At 43.5% G+C, this 23,845-nt stretch overlaps 1 protein-coding gene across 1 annotated transcript in view; it reads left to right on the top strand.

The window, feature by feature from the left end:
• The window catches only part of LOC128700685 (probable G-protein coupled receptor B0563.6), a 41,386-nt gene that overhangs the window by 742 nt on the left and 16,799 nt on the right, over positions 1-23,845 (top strand). The gene's annotated exons all lie outside the window — the stretch shown is intronic.

The following is a 23,845-nucleotide window of genomic DNA, read 5'->3' as shown; positions in this document are numbered from 1 at the left end:
GTAAGCTAGAAGCTTCAACCACCACGTATCACTCAACGGGAGTGGCAGGGTAAGCTAGGAGCTTCAACCACCACGTATCACTCAACGGGAGTGGCAGGGTAAGCTAGAAGCTTCAACCACCACGTATCACTCAACGGGAGTGGCAGGGTAAGCTAGAAGCGTCAACCACCACGTATCACTCAACGGGAGTGGCAGGGTAAGCTAGAAGCGTCAACCACCACGTATCACTCAACGGGAGTGGCAGGGTAAGCTAGAAGCTTCAACCACCACGTATCACTCAACGGGAGTGGCAGGGTAAGCTGGAAGTGTCAGCCACTACGTATCACTCAACGGGAGTGGCAGGGTAAGCTAGAAGCTTCAACCACCACGTATCACTCAACGGGAGTGGCAGGGTAAGCTAGAAGCGTCAGCCACCACGTATCACTCAACGGGAGTGGCAGGGTAAGCTAGAAGAGTCAACCACCTCGTATCATTCAACGGGAGTGGCAGGGTAAGCTAGAAGCGTCAACCACCTCGTATCACTCAACGGGAGTGGCAGGGTAAGCTAGGAGCTTCAACCACCATGTATCACTCAACGGGAGTGGCAGGGTAAGCTAGAAGCGTCAGCCACCACGTATCACTCAACGGGAGTGGCAGGGTAAGCTAGAAGCGTCAACCACCACGTATCACTCAACGGGAGTGGCAGGGTAAGCTAGAAGAGTCAACCACCTCGTATCATTCAACGGGAGTGGCAGGGTAAGCTAGAAGCGTCAACCACCTCGTATCACTCAATGGGAGTGGCAGGGTAAGCTAGAAGCGTCAGCCACTACGTATCACTCAATGGGAGTGGCAGGGTAAGCTAGGAGCTTCAACCACCACGTATCACTCAACGGGAGTGGCAGGGTAACTCAGAAGCTTCAACCACCACGTATCACTCAACGGGAGTGGCAGGGTAAGCTAGAAGCGTCAACCACCACGTATCACTCAACGGGAGTGGCAGGGTAAGCTAGAAGCTTCAACCACCACGTATCACTCAACGGGAGTGGCAGGGTAAGCTGGAAGTGTCAGCCACTACGTATCACTCAACGGGAGTGGCAGGGTAAGCTAGAAGCTTCAACCACCACGTATCACTCAACGGGAGTGGCAGGGTAAGCTAGAAGCGTCAGCCACCACGTATCACTCAACGGGAGTGGCAGGGTAAGCTAGAAGAGTCAACCACCTCGTATCATTCAACGGGAGTGGCAGGGTAAGCTAGAAGCGTCAACCACCTCGTATCACTCAACGGGAGTGGCAGGGTAAGCTAGAAGCGTCAACCACCTCGTATCACTCAACGGGAGTGGCAGGGTAAGCTAGAAGCGTCAACCACCTCGTATCACTCAACGGGAGTGGCAGGGTAAGCTAGGAGCTTCAACCACCACGTATCACTCAACGGGAGTGGCAGGGTAAGCTAGAAGAGTCAACCACCTCGTATCATTCAACGGGAGTGGCAGGGTAAGCTAGAAGCGTCAACCACCTCGTATCACTCAACGGGAGTGGCAGGGTAAGCTAGAAGCGTCAGCCACTACGTATCACTCAACGGGAGTGGCAGGGTAAGCTAGGAGCTTCAACCACCATGTATCACTCAACGGGAGTGGCAGGGTAACTCAGAAGCTTCAACCACCACGTATCACTCAACGGGAGTGGCAGGGTAAGCTAGAAGCTTCAACCACCACGTATCACTCAACGGGAGTGGCATGGTAAGCTAGGAGCTTCAACCACCACGTATCACACAACGGGAGTGGCAGGGTAAGCTAGAAGCGTCAACCACCACGTATCACTCAACGGGAGTGGCAGGGTAAGCTAGAAGCGTCAACTACCACGTATCACTCAACGGGAGTGGCAGGGTAAGCTAGAAGCTTCAACCACCACGTATCACTCAACGGGAGTGGCAGGGTAAGCTAGAAGCGTCAACCACCACGTATCACTCAACGGGAGTGGCAGGGTAAGCTAGAAGAGTCAACCACCTCGCATCATTCAACGGGAGTGGCAGGGGAAAGCTAGAAGCGTCAACCACCTCGTATCATTCAACGGGAGTGGCAAGGTAAGCTAGAAGCGTCAACCACCTCGTATCATTCAACGGGAGTGGCAGGGTAAGCTAGAAGCGTCAACCACCTCGTATCACTCAACGGGAGTGGCAGGGTAAGCTAGAAGCGTCAACCACCTCGTATCACTCAACGGGAGTGGCAGGGTAAGCTAGAAGCGTCAACCAACTCGTATCACTCAACGGGAGTGGCAGGGTAAGCTAGAAGCGTCAACCACCTCGTATCACTCAACGGGAGTGGCAGGGTAAGCTAGAAGCGTCAACCACCTCGTATCACTCAACGGGAGTGGCAGGGTAAGCTAGAAGCGTCAACCACCACGTATCATTCAACGGGAGTGGCAGGGTAAGCTAGAAGCATCAACCACCTCGTATCACTCAACGGGAGTGGCAGGGTAAGCTAGAAGCGTCAACCACCTCGTATCACTCAACGGGAGTGGCAGGGTAAGTTAGAAGCGTCAAACACCTCGTATCACTCAACGGGAGTGGCAGGGTAAGCTAGAAGCGTCAACCACCTCGTATCACTCAACGGGAGTGGCAGGGTAAGCTAGAAGCGTCAACCACCACGTATCATTCAACGGGAGTGGCAGGGTAAGCTAGAAGCGTCAACCACCTCGTATCACTCAACGGGAGTGGCAGGGTAAGCTAGAAGCGTCAACCACCTCGTATCACTCAACGGGAGTGGCAGGGTAAGCTAGAAGCGTCAACCACCTCGTATCACTCAACGGGAGTGGCAGGATAAGCTAGAAGCGTCAACCACCACGTATCACTCAACGGGAGTGGCAGGGTAAGCTAGAAGCTTCAACCACCACGTATCACTCAACGGGAGTGGCAGGGTAAGCTAGAAGCGTCAACCACCTCGTATCACTCAACGGGAGTGGCAGGGTAAGCTAGAAGCGTCAACCACCTCAACCACCTCTAGGAGCTATCACTCAACGGGAGTGGCAGGGTCAACGGGAGTAGCAGGGTAAGCTAGAAGCGTCAACCACCTCGGGAGTGGCAGGGTAAGCTAGAAGCGTCAACCACCTCGTATCACTCAACCACCTCGGAGTGGCAGGGTAAGCTAGAAGCGTCAACCACCACGTATCATTCAACGGGAGTGGCAGGGTAAGCTAGAAGCGTCAACCACCTCGTATCACTCAACGGGAGTGGCAGGGTAAGCTAAGCTAGAAGCGTCAACCACCTCGTATCACTCAACGGGAGTGGCAGGGTAAGCTAGAAGCGTCAACCACCTCGTATCAGTCAACGGGAGTGGCAGGGTAAGCTAGAAGCGTCAACTACCACGTATCACTCAACGAAGCAGGGTAAGCTAGAAGCCAACCACCACGTATCACTCAACGGGAGTGGCAGGGTAAGCTAGAAGCATCAACCACCACGTATCACTCAACGGGAGTGGCAGGGTAAGCTAGAAGAGTCAACCACCTCGCATCATTCAACGGGAGTGGCAGGGTAAGCTAGAAGCGTCAACCACCTCGTATCATTCAACGGGAGTGGCAAGGTAAGCTAGAAGCGTCAACCACCTCGTATCATTCAACGGGAGTGGCAGGGTAAGCTAGAAGCGTCAACCACCTCGTATCACTCAACGGGAGTGGCAGGGTAAGCTAGAAGCGTCAACCACCTCGTATCACTCAACGGGAGTGGCATGGTAAGCTAGAAGCGTCAACCACCACGTATCACTCAACGGGAGTGGCAGGGTAAGCTAGAAGCGTCAACCACCTCAACCACCACGTATCACTCAACGGGAGTAGCAGGGTAAGCTAGAAGCGTCAACCACCTCGTATCACTCAACGGGAGTGGCAGGGTAAGCTAGAAGCGTCAACCACCTCGTATCACTCAACGGGAGTGGCAGGGTAAGCTAGAAGCGTCAACCACCTCGTATCACTCAACGGGAGTGGCAGGGTAAGCTAGGAGCTTCAACCACCACGTATCACTCAACGGGAGTGGCAGGGTAAGCTAAAAGAGTCAACCAGTATCATCAACCAGGGTAAGCTAGAAGCTCGTATCACTCAACGGGAGTGGCAGGGTAAGGTAGAAGCGTCAACCACCTCGTATCACTCAACGGGAGTGGCAGGGTAAGCTAGAAGCGTCAACCACCTCGTATCACTCAACGGGAGTGGCAGGGTAAGCTAGGAGCTTCAACCACCACGTATCACTCAACGGGAGTGGCATGGTAAGCTAGGAGCTTCAACCACCACGTATCACTCAACGGGAGTGGCAGGGTAAGCTAGAAGCGTTCAACCACCATGTATCACTCAACGGGAGTGGCAGGGTAAGCTAGAAGCTTCAACCACCACGTATCACTCAACGGGAGTGGCAGGGTAAGCTAGAAGCGTCAACCACCACTTATCACTCAACGGGAGTGGCAGGGTAAGCTAGAAGCGTCAACTAGAAGCGTCACCACGTATCACTCAACGGGAGTGGCAGGGTAAGCTAGAAGCTCAGAAGCTCAACCACCACGTATCACTCAACGGGAGTGGCATAAGCTAGAAGCTTCAACCACCATGTATCACTCAACGGGAGTGGCATGGTAAGCTAGGAGCTTCAACCACCACGTATCACTCAACGGGAGTGGCAGGGTAAGCTAGAAGCATCAACCACCACGTATCACTCAACGGGAGTGGCAGGGTAAGCTAGAAGCTTCAACCACCACGTCAACCACCTCGTATCATTCAACGGGAGTGGCAGGGTAAGCTAGAAGCGTCAACCACCTCGTATCATTCAACGGGAGTGGCAAGGTAAGCTAGAAGCGTCAACCACCTCGTATCATTCAACGGGAGTGGCAGGGTAAGCTAGAAGCGTCAACCACCTCGTATCACTCAACGGGAGTGGCAGGGTAAGCTAGAAGCGTCAACCACCTCGTATCACTCAACGGGAGTGGCAGGGTAAGCTAGAAGCGTCAACCACCTCGTATCACTCAATGGGAGTGGCAGGGTAAGCTAGAAGCGTCAACCACCTCGTATCACTCAACGGGAGTGGCAGGGTAAGCTAGAAGCGTCAACCACCTCGTATCACTCAACGGGAGTGGCAGGGTAAGCTAGAAGCGTCAACCACCACGTATCATTCAACGGGAGTGGCAGGGTAAGCTAGAAGCGTCAACCACCTCGTATCACTCAACGGGAGTGGCAGGGTAAGCTAGAAGCGTCAACCACCTCGTATCACTCAACGGGAGTGGCAGGGTAAGTTAGAAGCGTCAAACACCTCGTATCACTCAACGGGAGTGGCAGGGTAAGCTAGAAGCGTCAACCACCTCGTATCACTCAACGGGAGTGGCAGGGTAAGCTAGAAGCGTCAACCACCACGTATCATTCAACGGGAGTGGCAGGGTAAGCTAGAAGCGTCAACCACCTCGTATCACTCAACGGGAGTGGCAGGGTAAGCTAGAAGCGTCAACCACCTCGTATCACTCAACGGGAGTGGCAGGGTAAGCTAGAAGCGTCAACCACCACGTATCATTCAACGGGAGTGGCAGGGTAAGCTAGAAGCGTCAACCACCTCATATCACTCAACGGGAGTGGCAGGGTAAGCTAGAAGCGTCAACCACCTCGTATCACTCAACGGGAGTGGCAGGGTAAGCTAGAAGCGTCAAGCACCTCGTATCACTCAACGGGAGTGGCAGGATAAGCTAGAAGCGTCAACCACCACGTATCACTCAACGGGAGTGGCAGGGTAAGCTAGAAGCTTCAACCACCACGTATCACTCAACGGGAGTGGCAGGGTAAGCTAGAAGCGTCAACCACCTCGTATCACTCAACGGGAGTGGCAGGGTAAGCTAGAAGCGTCAACCACCTCGTATCACTCAACGGGAGTGGCATGGTAAGCTAGGAGCTTCAACCACCACGTATCACTCAACGGGAGTGGCAGGGTAAGCTAGAAGCTTCAACCACCACGTATCACTCAACGGGAGTAGCAGGGTAAGCTAGAAGCGTCAACCACCTCGTATCACTCAACGGGAGTGGCAGGGTAAGCTAGAAGCGTCAACCACCACGTATCAGTCAACACATTCTATAACAACTCTTCAAGGGAAAATATTACTTTTGAACATAATTTGTATAAGATTCGATTCGATTATTTTTTTATATATTTTTTTCTGGAAAATAATTATAGAATTATCCTGTGGCTAATCTGATTTTACTTAAACATGTGAGGGATAAATGATTATCGGATTAACTGCGATAATTCTATAATTGTTCCCCAAAAAGCTATGAAAAAGATACTCGACTAACCGACTAACATTTTGTGCTTCACGAAGTCCTAGTTTCCAGGTCCCTACGAACATGTCTAGGGTGTACGTCATCATAATCCTTACAAGAAAGAATTCCACAGTGAAAATAAAACATAAAACCTGAGCGATTTCAGGTGCTTTTACACGTGTCTTCAGATATGTGTAAACACATATCTTCAGATATGTGTTTACACATACAAATATCCTCTGAAGATGTGTGTAAGCACATGAAAGCACTCAAGTTTTATTGCCTGTTTTCATTGTGATATTTTCCATGTGTGCAATCACGTGTTTTATTGTGATTTCTTTATAAGTTAATTAAAATATCGCTGTGCTTTCTAGAGTACTTTTTCTCTGGTATTAATTTGTTCAAAATTTCTTTACTTATTTTCTGAGAGTATCTGGACGATTTTCTGCATTTTTTTCCCTTTGAGCGTCATTCTAGGTGTAGTCTATGTCCCAAATATTCACTGCAAGGAATTACGAAGAAAGATTGAAATGAAATTTCCGTTGCTTAGGAAGTTTTACCTGATAAAATTCCAGTCAGTAACATTATTAAGGCGTCGACACCAACGTACTTACGGGTAAATTTCAACCTCGCAAGAGATGATGTATATAAAAGAAAGTAAAATGACCTTAGTCAATTTATATAATCTGAATCAGGTCATGTGAATTAAATCAGGCAGCATGATCAGTGTCGTGTTCTGGGATGGTTGATCTTAGAACGAGGATAGGTGTGGGATCCAGTTCTCTTTGGCTTTATTTCTGCCGTTTTCCGAAATTAATGACGATACAACTTTCTGGTTAATATTATGGCTCTGAAAATGCTGGAAAATGCAGAAATGTCTTGTGTATATCTGACTTTAGTAATTATATTTCTACCTCTTTGTTCTATATATTATTGGTTATACTCCTTCCCCCCAAAAATTTCATACAATTTTCTTTTTATTGTCCCGTTATGGGTTAGTATGTGACCCCGAGAAGTATCGATTAAACTCTTTAGTTTGGATTTAAGTCCTTAAAGATTAACCAGATGGGATATCCTTTCTTATTCAGTTGATTATGTTCGATATCTAAATATTTTTTTTTCCGAAAAGTGGGAACTTCAAATAGGTTTTGCCTTATTTTCAGTGTTTAACTTGTATGTCTGTGAAGGCTTACTCAGCCCTGTAATAACTTCAGACAGTATTACTCAGGCTGGCTCCTCCTCAGGAAAATTAATGAATAGAAAAAAAATAATAACAAACATAAACACTATTATACAGAAAATATAAAATATAAAACACTTAAATATGAAATATTAATCCTACATTAAAGAAAATGAAAAATGAAAAATATAAATAACTGAATTGAACGCTAATATGTATAAGGGTGTCTGGTGTTGGTGACACTGTTGTTGAAATCGTAGCCGTTGCTGATGATGGGGGGGGGGGTCGCAGGTGTTGGTTACGACCCACTGGCTAGTTCTTCACAGTATAGCCGTGAGTATTATATCCCGATGACAGGAAAGCAGGTTCTTTACCGCTGCAATGATGTGGGGTTACGTCCTGCAATTTCATACAGGTGCACAGGTAATTAAATCCAAAATGAGACGTCTCCAGGACGTTAGTCCGTCTCCATCAGTTCTTCTCGTTGATTGACAGGTGACCCTCTCTGTCAAACAAGCTGAAAAGATAGACAGGTTACCCACTGCTTAAATAATCACTCTCCATGATAAGTACAATACCTAAAAGACGTGGTGATTATTACAACAGTCAAATTAGAGCAAGGCTGAAAAGACTAAGTTTATTATTGGTCAAAAGTGAAGCTTTCAACAAATAAATCCACTAGAATACAAGGCAGGCATGTACTTACAGTAGTGTTGGGAGCTGTGAGTCGAGTGATTTACTGTTTGACCAGAGCCCCACACGTCACCTTTTGGGGGGGGGGAAGAGGGAGGGGAAGGGATAGTGGGAGCTAGACTGACCCTACGTTAACAAGCAGCCGGCAATCAAACTATCACTTTAGGGGTGGGGGAGAAAAGGCGGGAATAGCGGGAGCTGGACTTACCCTACCTTAACAAGTAGCCGGCAATGAAACTATTGTTACTATATACTCCCTCGCTACTCCTATCTACTGAACTTTTCCCTCACACTCCCCCATACCAAGACTTATAGTCAAGGAGTATAAGAAGAATAGGCGAGGAAAAAGTTCTAACATATGGAAGTCGCGTAAGGCAAGAAATCTTCTACTGACTGTCACGACTTAACCAGTCAGAGAAATAATTGGATGAACCATTGATATGCACAATATGGTACTTAAAAGCCTGGAGTGCCAATGTCCACCTCAAGAGGCGACTGTTGGTTCCCTTAAAAGTTTCTAGGTATATCAAAGGTTTGTTGTCCGTCTCTAAAATGAATTCTTTTCCCAGCAAATAAAATTTAAGTTTGGAGATTCCCCACACAAGGGCCAAACATTCCTTTTCTATGGTGGAGTATCTCATTTCTGCGGGAAGGAGTTTCTGGCTTAGGAAGCATACAGGGAAGGGAGTACCATCATGGTATTGTAGTAACACTGCACCTAAGCCAGTATTGGAGGCATCAGTTCTTAAGCAAAATGTTTTATTAATATCTGGAATCTTAAGTATAGGGCCTTTCGAAAAGATACTTTTAATCTCATTAAACTTTTCCCGAGCTACGTCGGAAAGTTCAAGAGGTTCCTTCACAGACTTTTTAAGGAAGTCAGATAAGATGCCTGTAAGATCAGTAAGGTTCAGGATAAACCGTGCATAAAAATTTACAGAACCAAGAAAGCTACGCATGAGCTTCTTGGTTTTGGGGAATTTAAATTCTAATAAAGCTTTGATCTTACTGGGGAGAGGCTGCAGAGAGTTATTAGAAAGTATCAGTCCAAGATATCTAATCTTGTTATACCCAAGGAAGCATTTCTTCGGCTTGGCAGTGAGGCCATGTGAGCGTAACCTACGCAAAACTGATGTTAATGTTTGGATATGTTCGCCCCACGTGGATGTCATTATGTAAATGTTATCAAAATAAACTGAAACATTTGGCATATTACCCAAGACCTTTCTCATCAGTCTCACGTAGGTAGCACAGGCAGTTACCAAACCGAAGGGCATAGTTCTATATTGCATCAGTCCTTGGTGTGTAGGAAAAGCGGTGTACTGCTTAGAAGAAGGATCTAACATTACTTGATATGCCTGCGCAATATCAATCTCTGAAAAGAAGGAAGCGTCATAAAATTTGTGTAGATCACTATCTATCAAGAGCATAGGTTCAGCATCCCACCGAGTTATAGTATTAAGGCCTCTGAAGTCAATAGCAAGTCTATATGAATTATCCTCCTTCTTAACCATGACTACTGGTGAACAATATGAAGATACTGAAGGTTCAATGATCTTTAGTTTTAATAATTTGTCTACCTCTCGGTCAAATGCATCCCTAAGGTGAACTGGAACTGGGTATAATTTTCGTTTGATAGGATTGTCCGTCACTAAGTCAATCTTATGGATTACCGTGGAGGTAACACCTGGAATATCAGTAAAGACGTCTGAAAAGTTACTCACACATTGAAGTAGTTCATGTCTCTTATGGTCATCCAAAGATTCATTAATATTAATGTTGGTTGCGTCCGAGTGGTCAAGAGTCACCAAGTCATGTAGTTCTTCATCATAGTCTAAGTTAGAGGTGTCAATTACGCACACTTTACATTCTTCAGTTGTCTTATCAAGTTCGTGGGGAAAAACTAAGTCAAAGTTATTAAGGCAGTTAACCGAATTTCTTCGGTAACATTTCTTAAGGATGTTGATATGATAAAGCTTAGGTTTCCCCTTGACTTCTATGAGGTAATCAACTTTCTCACAAATTTTTAATACTTTATATGGACCTTTCCATGCTACTAATAATTTATTTGACTTGATAGGCAAAAGTACAAGAACTTCATCCCCTACTTTAAAACTTCTCCTCTGACTTTTGGAGTCAAAATAGGTTTTGTACTGGTCCATTGACAAGCTTAGGTTTTTCGAAACTATGTCAGAGGTCTCCTCAAGTTTGGATCTAAGGTCAAGGAGAAACTGATAAGACTGAACCTCAGCATTTACCTTCTCATTAGTCCATAAGTCATGAAGGATGGACAATGGGCCTCTGGCCTGTCTACCATAGAGAAGTTCAAAAGGTGAAAACCCCGAAGAGTCACTGGGAACTTCCCTCATGGCAAACAAAGCACAGGGTAGGTTTCCTTAAAATGGACTTGAGAATCGAATGCTGGCGCTCAATCCTCCCATTACAGCTGGGATGATAGGGTGTGGTGAAGAGAGGCTTCACTCCCAGAAGTTGGTATAGATGTTGCATTAAGTCAGATGTGAATTGTGTCCCACGGTCAGACAAAATTTCTCTAGGGATGCCCACTCTGGAGAAGATGGACAAAAGGGCTTCAGCCACCTCTGTAGTAGTTATGGTCTTTAAGGGAACGGCTTCAGGGAAGCTCGAAGCATAATCAACTAATGTTAATATATATCTATGTCCCCCAGATGAAAGTGGAGATAAAGGACCAACGATGTCAATAGCTACTCTTTCAAACGGTACCGTAAAGATAGGCATTTTGACCATAGGTACTCGCCTGGTACCTCGGGAGGATGACAGTTGGCAAACTTTACACGATCTACAATAGGTAGTGACATCTGAGGACATTTTTGGCCAAAAATAGGTTTCCCTAATTTTTTTTAAGGTTTTACGATGCGAGAAATGTCCGGCCACTGGCAGGTCATGAGCCATTTTAAGAACAGTCTCTCTGCATTGACTTGGAACAACTAAGATGGAATAGTCTATCTCATCTGAATTTAATTTGAATACCGACTTGTACAAGATACCTTTTATATATTCAAATTTATATGAAAAGTTTTTCCATTGGATAACTTGATTTTGTTTAGCCGCATTATGGCAATTCTGAAGAGAAGGGCAATTATGTTGTAAATTGACAAAGGAGTCCTTCGATACATCTAAAGGCTTGAAGTCAGGGAAAATCAAAGGATGGACAGTAGGAGAAGCCTGGGCTTTGGTCTGAGCCCTAGTCAAGACATTTATAGTATCGGAGGTGATATCTTCACTTTCATCTAACAAGTGAACCGGTGATCCTACTTCCTCGCTTTCGAGAGTAGCATCACTGGTTTTTAATCCCACATGAATATCGCGAGACATTGTCTCATCTGAACTTTCGAGGGGCTTCTCTGACTACAGGAAGAGGATCTGAAACACTTATATCCATCTTTGGTGATGAAAGGTCAACCTCAGAAGGAAGAATGGCACCTTTTACATTACCTATTAGTACCGAGCAAGAAGTGATGGGAGCTAGTACGGCTTCAGACCAACCTGTGAACCATTTAGACCTAATGTAACAACGGATGGTAGGAAAAATGTCCGTACGGCACAAGTAGTCTGAAAGTATAGCAGAGGAATGAGTTTCTTTAAGGTTAGGGAACAGCTTATCAGAAATGACTACACATGTGCATCCAGTGTCTCGTAAAATGGTAGATACATTAAGTCCATTAACTGTTCCTGAACAGAAGGGTGCTTAGTCATTACAGTCTTTAAAACATCTTCCAACTTTTTGGACCTTCTTAGAAGGACAATAAGGACGTTTATGTCCCTTAACACCACACAAATGACAAACAGGAATAAAAGAAGTCATTTTACTTTCCACTAGAGGCTTTGATTTCTTAAGATCTGATGAACCCTTGCCCTTAGGGTTCGATCCCTTTAGGTCTTTATAGGAATTGTGAGCCTCAGCATACAGGTCAGCAGCCTCAGCAACTTCCTCAGCTTTAATCAGGTTACGTTCTCTGATGAATGTTCGTATCTGATGGGGAAGAGCTGTCAGGAACTGGTCAGCAACCATGAAGTCTCTAAGAGATTCATAACTGTGATCAATTCCTGAACTCTCTATCCAAAAGTCGAACAAACGAAAGAGTGTTACCTGTAACTGCTGAAAGTTCTGGCCAGGCTGTAAGGTGGCATACCTGAAATCTTTCCTGTAAGAATTAGTGTTTTTTTGATATGCTTTAAGGATTGCTTTCTTCAGTAGGTTATAATTACATATGATATCCTGTGACAAAGTTGCATAAATATTCAAGGCTCTACCAGAAAATAACATTCCTAACCTGAAAATAACATTCCTAACCTGGTAGCCCAGGTGTCAGCAGGCCATTCACAGAGGGTAGCGGTATTTTCAAACCTGATAATGTATGAAGTTATGTCTTCCCCCTCTGTGAAGGGAGGTAAATTAGGTGTTGGAATATGTGCACTGACTGCATGTTGTTCCATTACTCCTTCCTCTAATTGTTGTTGTGTAAAAGTTAACTTTTTATTCTCTAATTCAAGGCGAGATTTTTCGAGCTCGCGATCCTTTTCTCTCTCTATTAACTCATGTTCTCTAGCTTTTTTCTCAACTTCTCTATCCTTTGCTCTTTCCTCGAGTTCTCTTAATTTAACCTGTTCCTTACGTATTTTAGCTTGTTCTTCACGTTCTCTAGCTCTTTCTTCATGATCAAGTCTATCACGCTCTTTTTGGTCTTCTCGCTCTCTCTCTAACTGTCTTTCTCGGATTTCTCTCTCAATTCTTTCTCTCTCCTTTTTCTCTTCTCTTTCGATTCTATCTCTCTTCTTATTCTCTTCTCTTTCCCTTTCTAGCCGTCTTTCTTCTCTCTCAATTCTCTCTCTTTCAAGTCTTTCCTGGATCTTAGCACTAATGAAAGATTCTAAATTTTTCCCTGTTATTCCTAACTTACTTCCAGCGTTCATCCAAAATTGGTATTCCTCCATGCTTGCAAGAATAACTTAAACTATCAGGGGAAATGAAACGGGTATTAAAGAAAACGGAGGGTTCAATTCCTGCTCCGCTCAAACTGTAAATAAACCAGAGGGCTTGATCCCTGCTTCAATTAAACAATATGTATTAATTAAAACGAAGGGTTCTATGCCGGCTCCGAGCAAACAGTAAGTAGAATGGGGTCATTTGACCATCCAATCTTCTCACCAACAAATCAAGAGTGTTCTATGACAGTTCCCTTGATATAATAAAGAGCTCAATGAAACAAATTATCACTGGAAAATCTCGGGTCCCTAGAGTCTAATCCTCCAAAGTGTTTCAAGCTCCAAAAGGTGGCAGAATTAAATATTATATCCTGCCTGACTTGACTTACAATATATTGAGACTATAACAATCACCAAATCTTTTAAATACCTGTACTGTAGTCCTACCATAGAGAATGATTACTCATGGCTGGTGGTAACCGTCTGTGGTATGCGGCGTTGAAGTTCCAATGGTAGATTCGAGATGAAGTTGAATCTTGATTCAGTCGAGTTGATCCTGGCAAGGTCGCCACTTGTGAAGGCTTACTCAGCCCTGTAATAACTTCAGACAGTATTACTCAGGCTGGCTCCTCCTCAGGAAAATTAATGAATAGAAAAAGAAATAATAACAGACAAACATAAACACTTTATTATACAGAAAATATAAAATATAAAACACTTAAATATGAAATATTAATCCTACATTAAAGAAAATGAAAAATGAAAAATATAAATAACTGAATTCAACGCTAATATGTATAGGGGTGTCTGGTGTTGGTGACACTGTTGTTGAAATCGTAGCCGTTGCTGATGATGGGGGGGGTCGCAGGTGTTGGTTACGACCCACTGGCTAGTTCTTCACAGTATAGCCGTGAGTATTATATCCCGATGACAGGAAAGCAGGTTCTTTACCGCTGCAATGATGTGGGGTTATGTCCTGCAATTTCATACAGGTGCACAGGTAATTAAATCCAAAATGAGACGTCTCCAGGACGTTAGTCCGTCTCCGTCAGTTCTTCTCGTTGATTGACAGGTGACCCTCTCTGTCAAACAAGCTGAAAAGATAGACAGGTTACCCACTGGTTAAATAATCACTCTCCATGATAAGTACAATACCTAAAAGATGTGGTGATTATTACAACAGTCAACTTAGAGCAAGGCTGAAAAGACTAAGTTTATTATTGGTCAAAAGTGAAGCTTTCAACCAATAAATCCACTAGAATACAAGGCAGGCATGTACTTACAGTAGTGTTGGGAGCTGTGAGTCGAGTGATTTACTGTTTGACCAGAGCCCCACACGTCACCTTTCGGGGGGGGGGGAGAGGAAGGGGAAGGGATAGTGGGAGCTAGACTGACCCTACGTTAGCAAGCAGCCGCCAATCAAACTATCACTTTAGGAGTGGGGGAGAAAAGGCGGGAATAGCGGGAGCTGGACTTACCCTACCTTAACAAGTAGCCGGCAATGAAACTATTGTTACTATATACTCCCTCGCTACTCCTATCTACTGAACTTTTCCCTCACAATGTCTTTCTTGTATATTTTGAAGCTGAGTTTTTCTTAATGATCAGTATATTTAAGGATTGTATCTTATCTTTTTTTCTATCTCCCATCAGCTTTTGAACATGATACTGGAGATCAAAGAACCTAACTCGCCATAAAAATAGAAAAAGACATCACTCCCTATTTTCACATGTCTCCGTTTGTTTGTATTAAACGTTGTGTCCACAAAATCTTGGAGACTATTGCTGTTTTCATTCCCTTCATCCATTCTGTGATTCTCATCACTTTCTCGTAGCTCATCTTTTGATACATCCATCCTCAGATATCTGAATTATCTCACTTTCTTTATTCTCATAGCAATTTGATGTCATATATTTAATTCGACATCTCATCGCCTTGCTCTTATATACACCCACTTTCATTCTTTCCTTTCGTAGTTCGCTTTCACTGTTCATTTTAAACTTTTTTTGCACCGTCCCTTGCACACTCCTCCACCAACCTCTACAACATCTCTTTCAAGTCTTTCAAAAACACTGCTATCAGCGTGAGAACTTTCATTCAGTATTACCTTCATTATTATTCAAGCTGAACTTCGCGTCAACACCCTTTCATGTACTTTATTACACCTCCGTCTTTATACACGTAAAAATACCACTATTTATCAGTTAGAGAAGGAGAGTAATGAGTTATGAAGGGTTTGTGTTTGAGGGAACTGGTGGTAGTGGAGGGAACTGTTGGTGGTGGAGGGAACTGGAGGTGGAGGGAACTGGAGGTGGAGGGAACTGGTGGTGGTGGAAGGAACTGGTGGTAGTGGAGGGAACTGGTGGTGGAGGAGAGAACTGTTGATAGTGGAGGAAACTGTTGGTGGTGGAGGGAACTGGAGGTGGAGGGAACTGGTGGTGGTGGAAGGAACTGGTGGTGGAGGGAACTGGTGGTGGCGGAGGGAACTGGTGGTGGTGGAGGGAACTGGTGGTGGTGGAGGGAACTTGTGGTGGCGGAGGGAACTGGTGGTGGTGGAAGGAATTGGAGGTGGAGGGAGCTGGTGGAGGGAACGGAGGTGGAGCCAACTGGTGGAGGGAACTGGAGGTGGAGGGAACTGGTGGTGGTGGAGGGAACTGGTGGTGGTGGAGGGAACTGGTGGTGGTTGGGAGAACTGGTGGTGGTGGAGGGAACTGGAGGTGGTGGAGAGAACTGGTGGTGGTGGAGGAGAATGTTAGTAGTGGAGAAGGAGTGTCAGTGGTGAAGGAGGAGTGTAGGTGGTGGAGGAGGAGTGCTGGTGGTAGACGAGTGTTGGTGGTGGTGGAGAAGTGTTGGTGGTGGAGGAGTGTTAGTGGTGGTGGAGTATAGGTGGTGGAAGAGTGTTAGTGGTAGTGGAGGAGTGTTGTGTGATAGCAGCGCAGCAGCGGATGTTTGTATCGTGATCAAACTTTCTGGTTGACAACACTAGAGACTCCTAGATCAGTCGTCTTCCAACGTTTACCTGCCATCCCATGTGTCGTGTTTTCTTAATAACTCTTTGTCGTGCACGGTGGAGACTCAGTGATAGACTTGCCCTTGGGTCGTTTAGCGGGTATGAACTATATTTATTTCCTCCTTTTTCCTCTGTCGTTAAAACTTTTCTGAGGATATTTTTGTCCTTGTTTATAACGTCCTCGAGATCAAGAATAAACGGGGCTGTACGATACACTGTCCACTTCTGTCTATCCATGCATCAGACAATGATATTAATAACCAAGGTAGGTGTACAATACTGTTTCCGTCTCTGTCAAAGAATGAACCGTACAGAGAGATCCCCAAGATTGAACTCAATTCCCGTAAGTTTGTGTACCGAACTCTGACCACAAAGCTACGGGTCACCCCTCTAATGACTTCACCTTTTTAAATACTCAGGAATGATCCCAGTCTTTAATCTTGAAAGGCTATGGTTAAAGAAGGCCTTGACTCAGAATAAGTTACCTTTGATATGATAGGCAATCATTAAATCAAAGGAGAGTAAATCTTCCCCTGATTGCTTCCAGAATGACAAATTTCCGGTGTTCTTGAGAGCTCTTATAAATTTCCGCGTTCCAAGCTGTTTTATGTTTTTTCTCTCTCTCTCATTTCCTTCTCCTTTTTTTTTTACATTCTTCTTGTCAAAGGAGAAAACCAACGTTCATTCAGTTTATAAAAGTGGAAATATATATTATTTATTTTAAATATTTATTTTATATTTGTGTTATTTGTAAGACGTTTGAACCCTTTAATCAATTATCTTATCGTGAGGTGTCTTGTAAGGATTTTCTGACTACGTTTGTTATCAAGGATTACAGCTGGGTTATTGACATCAATGAGGTAATGCTACATGAAAATAAAATATACCATAACCAACACGGGTTTCCCTAAAGCTACTCCAATAACCTTCACTGGTCAGACACGGGGGCGGGGACTCCATCAGCATAACAATAAAGTAGCCGAAAGAAGTCATAAAGGCCGGATATTAGTACACTGCAATCGTAGATCTGGTCTCGTAATTCCATGATATTTGAAGTACCTTCTGCATACTGGGTTCCTTGCGAGGTAATCTTGTCTTCCTAATGAGCCCTTGAATCTCACTTCATCTGTAATAAATCCCATAACTAATCACATAAGAAACCATACCACGGGCGGGGATGGAACCCGCGATCAGATAGTCTCAAAACTCCAGACCGTCGCGTTAGCCACGGTCTGGAGTTTTGAGACTCTCTGATCGCGGGTTCTATCCCCGCCCGTGGTATGGTTTGTTTCCAATTGTGTCATTACGATTTCTCTAATCACATAAGTTTCGTGTAGCAAACTGGATATCCAAATATCATGGTTTCTGTCAGCGATTTCAGTTACCTTCTGTTGGTCAAAAGATGATTCAGTGTAAAATACTGTTTCTTCCTGTACTGCAGATATACAACAACAGTTCTTTATGATCTTTCCTTGGCATCTTTTGTCATATTATTAAAGAAAGTACCTGGTAAACATGCTGTACTCTTGAATACTTCTGACTTTACAGAACATTATGGATGAGAAATTTTATATTGTGTCAAAAAGGTTGCTTAAATCCACAGATAGGGAGTCAGGTAGAAACAAATGAAATACAATTGTAATGCATCTGATTAAAACTAGAAGAGGTGTGTATTTCTCAGTATATGAACACAAGCTATAAAGCTAGCAAACTAATCAGCCAGCTACAAGGTGACAGATAATTTTTCGTCTGTGTGTGTTGACATCATCATTGCTCACTCGTACTACTCTTCCTAGCTCTCCTCTCTTCTTCACTCTGGTGGAGCTAGCTCATGTTGCTGTCTCCTTCACCCTGTTATAACTAGTCAATGCTGTTCTTTCCTTCACCCTAGTGGAGCTAGTCAATGCTGTTCTTTCCTTTACCCTGTTAGAGCTAATCTATGCTGTTCTTTCCTTCACCCTAGTGGAGCTAGTCTATGCTGTTCTTTCCTTCACCCTAGTGGAGCTAGTCTATGCTGTTCTTTCCTTCACCTTAATGGAGCTAGTCTATGCTGTTTTTTTCTTCACCCTACTGGAGCTAGTCCATGTTGCTCTCTCACCCTGGCGACGTTGCTAGTCGATGTTGCAAGTCTCGCAAAGAGTAAACTGATTGATTGCTGCAAAAGTTTGCTGCAAGCAATCAGAGCTCGTCTAACAAAAGCTTGTGTTGGGGCAACCAAACATGTCTGAGGAATACAAATGCTTTTCAGACATAATAAAAACTTCGTGATTGCCAGGGAAAAATAATAGTTTCCTGGAGTAAGAGAAATATATACACACACTGGCATGAATAAGGTACCTTATCATGTAAATATGTAACCCTAATTTATATATTTACATATATACAAAATGCGTTTATATTTTTTGGACTGTACTCCATTATTTGTAACCAACATGTTTTGAAGAGTTTCTATTGAACCAGAAGAAAAAAAAAGTTTCCATAAATATTATTTTATCTGTTGTGCGCAACAAATTGCATATTTTTATAATCAATGTTCTACGAATTATCTTTACTAATAGCATATTTTCCACTGTTTTTAAGAGCCACTTTAATGTTGTATTACGTCAGGTTAATCTCTTCGGATGCAGTCCAGCTGTAAATGAATATTTCAGTTATTGTATTAACCCGACGATCCGTTGCTCTAAGTACACGAGAGAATTTTGATGAATGTTTGATAAACGTTCATGGTACTTGTTGTCAATACGAATTATTTAACGTCATCACCCCTCGAGGGATCTTACTAGATGATAGTATCTGGAGAGAGTTTATCTGGAGAGAGTTCCGGGGGTAAACGCCCCCGCGGCCCGGTCTGTGACCAGGCCTCCTTAGGTCAGTGTCCCAGGATGCGACCCACACCAGTCGACTAACACCCAGGTACCCATTTTACTGATGAGGAACATAGACAATAGGTGGAAAGAAACACGTCCAATGTTTCTACTCTGGCTGGGAATCGAACCCAGGCCCTCACCGTGTGAAGCGAGAGCGTTAACCACCAGGCCACCAGAGCCCCTATAGGACAATCTTATAATACATTATCGAACCGTAGAGTCTTACTTTGTAACTCCTCGTTTCTCAGTCCGTAAATGATCCTTGATAAAGAATATAACAACAGAAGAGTATTACACTACGTCTACCAGCCACTGCTAGTCAGTCCTTTACGAGCCCAACCAGTTTCAATTCTCTTTTTGTAACCATTAAAATGTATTTGCTCTGCATTTCGATAAATTATAGCAAACTCCAGTAAAACCGAGTAATGGCTGTCTAATATTAACAGTCATCATACCACATAAGCTTGTACTAAAAAAGCTAACTTTGTCTGTTCATCCTGGCGATCATCGTCTATGTACGGAACAGTTCATACTTAGCTTTGTAAGCAAGATAGTTTCCTGTGGAAGTGGAAAGCTTGTGTTTCAATTTATTAAAATTATGTTTCACGTTTGAAACTTGTTTTTTTTGTTAAATCGAATTATCTTTCTCTCGTTCCTAGTCCGAGGGCAGGGAGAGAGGGAGTCTTTTATCCCGGAGTAGGACAGGGAGTTTCTTCTCTCCCAGGGTAGAGCAGGGAGTTCCTTCTCTCCCAGGGTAGGACAGGGAGTTCCTTCTCTCCCAGGGTAGGACAGGGAGTTCCTTCTCTCCCAGAGTAGGACAGGGAGTTCCTTCTCTCCCAGGATAGGACAGGGAGTTCCTTCTCTCCCAGGGTAGGACAGGGAGTTCCTTCTCTCCCAGGGTAGGACAGGGAGTTCCTTCTCTCCCAGGGTAGGACAGGGAGTTCCTTCTCTCCCAGGGTAGGACAGGGAGTTCCTTCTCTCCCAGGGTAGGACAGGGAGTTCCTTCTCTCCCAGGGTAGGACAGGGAGTTTTCTTCTCTCCCAGGGTAGGACAGGGAGTTCCTTCTCTCCCAGGGTAGGACAGGGAGTTCCTTCTCTCCCAGGGTAGGACAGGGAGTTCCTTCTCTCCCAGGGTAGGACAGGGAGTTCCTTCTCTCCCAGGGTAGGACAGGGAGTTCCTTCTCTCCCAGGGTAGGGGTCACAATTCCAGGCTGGTGGTGCCAAGAGTACGGTGTGTGTCTGGTTCCTATTATTTGCATGAATAAATCTAAACATTTCTGAGGAATTAGGTTCATTTGATAACAATCACTGCCTCATTAAAACATAATTTACTGATTCAATTATCAATGTCATCAAAATAATAAATGCAAAAAAATTAATTAACACACACGTCATCACGTCAATTTTCATCCTTTGAGTGATGTAACATCTAATTCTTCTATTGTTTATTAAATACTAAAAAGTAAAATTCACTTCTTGAATAAAAAAATGGAAACATGGTAAATAATATCTCGAAAAGCATTTATTATAACATTCAGTATATATTGGTAGTAATGCAGTGTTTCAAACTAATGGACCCAATTTCAAAGCAAACTCCTTTGAAGCTGTGTCCATATATTTGAAACACCCTGTATTTCTATTAATTTATTGGATGGATTAAAGTATTCCTCTGCTTAGAGGCATTAGCTATTAATTTACGTTTTTTATCTCTGAAAATCCAATTTAGGCTCAAATTATGAGTTTCACCTGAAATTGTCTCGGGCTGAGAGAGAGAGAGAGAGAGAGAGAGAGAGAGAGAGAGAGAGAGAGAGAGTATATACTCCTCATTTAGTTAAATGTTGATGGAATTCGCACCGAATGGCCAGTGATAAATTATTCCCATGAGAACAAGTGACAACAGGAGGCAGAGAACGTGACCTTGGCAAGTCAAACATGGTTAATATATCTCATAGGTAATGAGGAAGGAGAGTGCGTCCCAGCCCTCGGTCTGGGGAATGACCACCAACCTTACCTTTGCTCGGATGAACTCTGTTTCAGCTTTTGTATTTATGCCGGACCTACCTGTACTCTTTGCAGATACACAAAGAGCACACACATACAGGCAGAAAAAAATGGCTACATTTGGTTAGATCCCAATAAGTAGGGAGTTAGGAATATTGTGGAAGGTTGAAGATTACTGGCAAGAATACTTGTTCTAAAACTGCCGTACTAGGAGAGGTAAAAGAGGCAGAGAATGCGAATCCTAGAGAAATCAAGAACCAGGAGAGGCATGATAATAAAGTGTAAATTACCAAGAGGACTTGAGAGAACAGACCAGGGCATACCACTTGAAAAGCAGGGATCAGAAACAAGGGAGCGTAGCTGGAAACTGAAGAAACAAATGAGTCACATAAATGTTAGGAATTACTTCTTCAGCTCATACGGGTCAGGAAAATGGAATTACTTACATAAGGTGGCGGTGGTGAAAGCAAACACCAAACGCGGTTTTAAATATGGTTGCGGCAGGGGCCCCATGATTACACACACACACACACACACACACACACACACACACACACACACACACACACACACACACACACACACACACACACACACATACACACACACACACACACACACACACACACACACATACATACACACACACACACACACACACACACACACACACACACACACACACACACACACACACACACACACACACATACACACACACATACACACACACATACACAATTATGAATTGACCCCTGCAACCACAACTAGGTGAGTACACACACACGTGCACATTTTTTTTTTATATTTTATTGAAAAACGCAATACATAGTTATACATGTAGACAATGTAAGCAATGAAACGTATCCATTATATATAACAAAAGAAAACTACACATTCCCTACCGTAGCACTAAACTTATACATAAGAAAACACACGTTAAACTAAAAAAGTTTGATAACCCCCCCCAAAAAAAAACCCAACCATCACACATAACATACATTTAACTAAACTAAAGACAGCCCACAGCTCCAAATACAGGTGGGTTTATTACATCCAAAATTGCAGCCATAAACACAATATGTAATATAACCCAAAGAATGTCACAGGTATTGACATTTTACATAAAACTGTATGTACGAAGATATTCTCAATTATCCAAAAATTCTTTACACACTTATTATTGTTGTATATTAAACTTCATATCAAATACATAATACATAACACCTCAATAATTACGAAATAAATAAAGGTTAGAAAATAACAATCTCCACACCTCACCACAGAAAAACTAAACACAGTATAATATAACAAATGATTCGTCCCACCTCACTTCCATACACTACATTCATCCTACAAGCGAACAAACACTACATTCATCCCACAAGCGAACAAACACTACATTCATCCCACAAGCGAACAAACACTACATCATCCCACAAGCGAACAAACACTACATTCATCCCACAAGCGAACAAACACTACATTCATCCCACAAGCGAACAAACACTACATTCATCCCACAAGCGAACAAACACTACATTCATCCCACAAGCGAACAAACACTACATCATCCTACAAGCGAACAAACACTACATCATCCTACAAGCGAACAAACACTACATCATCCTACAAGTGAACAAACACTACATCATCCCACAAGTGAACAAACACTACATCATCCTACAAGTGAACAAACACTACATCATCCCACAAGTGAACAAACACTACATCATCCTACAAGTGAACAAACACTACATTCATCCCACAAGTGAACAAACACTACATTCATCCCACAAGCGAACGAACACTACATCATCCCACAAGTGAACAAACACTACATTCATCCCACAAGTGAACAAACACTACATCATCCTACAAGCGAACAAACACTACATCATCCTACAAGTGAACAAACACTACATCATCCCACAAGTGAACAAACACTACATCATCCTACAAGTGAACAAACACTACATCATCCCACAAGTGAACAAACACTACATCATCCTACAAGTGAACAAACACTACATTCATCCCACAAGTGAACAAACACTACATTCATCCCACAAGTGAACAAACACTACATCATCCTACAAGTGAACAAACACTACATTCATCCCACAAGTGAACAAACACTACATTCATCCCACAAGTGAACAAACACTACATCATCCTACAAGTGAACAAACACTACATCATCCTACAAGTGAACAAACACTACATTCATCCCACAAGTGAACAAACACTACATCATCCTACAAGTGAACAAACACTACATCATCCTACAAGTGAACAAACACTACATCATCCTACAAGTGAACAAACACTACATTCATCCCACAAGTGAACAAACACTACATCATCCTACAAGTGAACAAACACTACATTCATCCCACAAGTGAACAAACACTACATTCATCCCACAAGTGAACAAACACTACATCATCCTACAAGTGAACAAACACTACATCATCCTACAAGTGAACAAACACTACATTCATCCCACAAGTGAACAAACACTACATCATCCTACAAGTGAACAAACACTACATCATCCTACAAGTGAACAAACACTACATTCATCCTACAAGTGAACAAACACTACATTCATCCCACAAGTGAACAAACACTACATCATCCTACAAGTGAACAAACACTACATCATCCTACAAGTGAACAAACACTACATCATCCTACAAGTGAACAAACACTACATCATCCTACAAGTGAACAAACACTACATCATCCTACAAGTGAACAAACACTACATTCATCCTACAAGTGAACAAACACTACATTCATCCTACAAGTGAACAAACACTACATCATCCTACAAGCGAACAAACACTACATCATCCCACAAGCGAACAAACACTACAT

The sequence above is a fragment of the Cherax quadricarinatus genome, chromosome 20 (genome assembly GCF_038502225.1).
Source record: "Cherax quadricarinatus isolate ZL_2023a chromosome 20, ASM3850222v1, whole genome shotgun sequence".
NCBI lineage: Eukaryota > Metazoa > Arthropoda > Malacostraca > Decapoda > Parastacidae > Cherax > Cherax quadricarinatus.
Note: the sequence above shows the minus strand (reverse complement) of the source record. Positions and strands in the feature narration are given on the sequence as shown.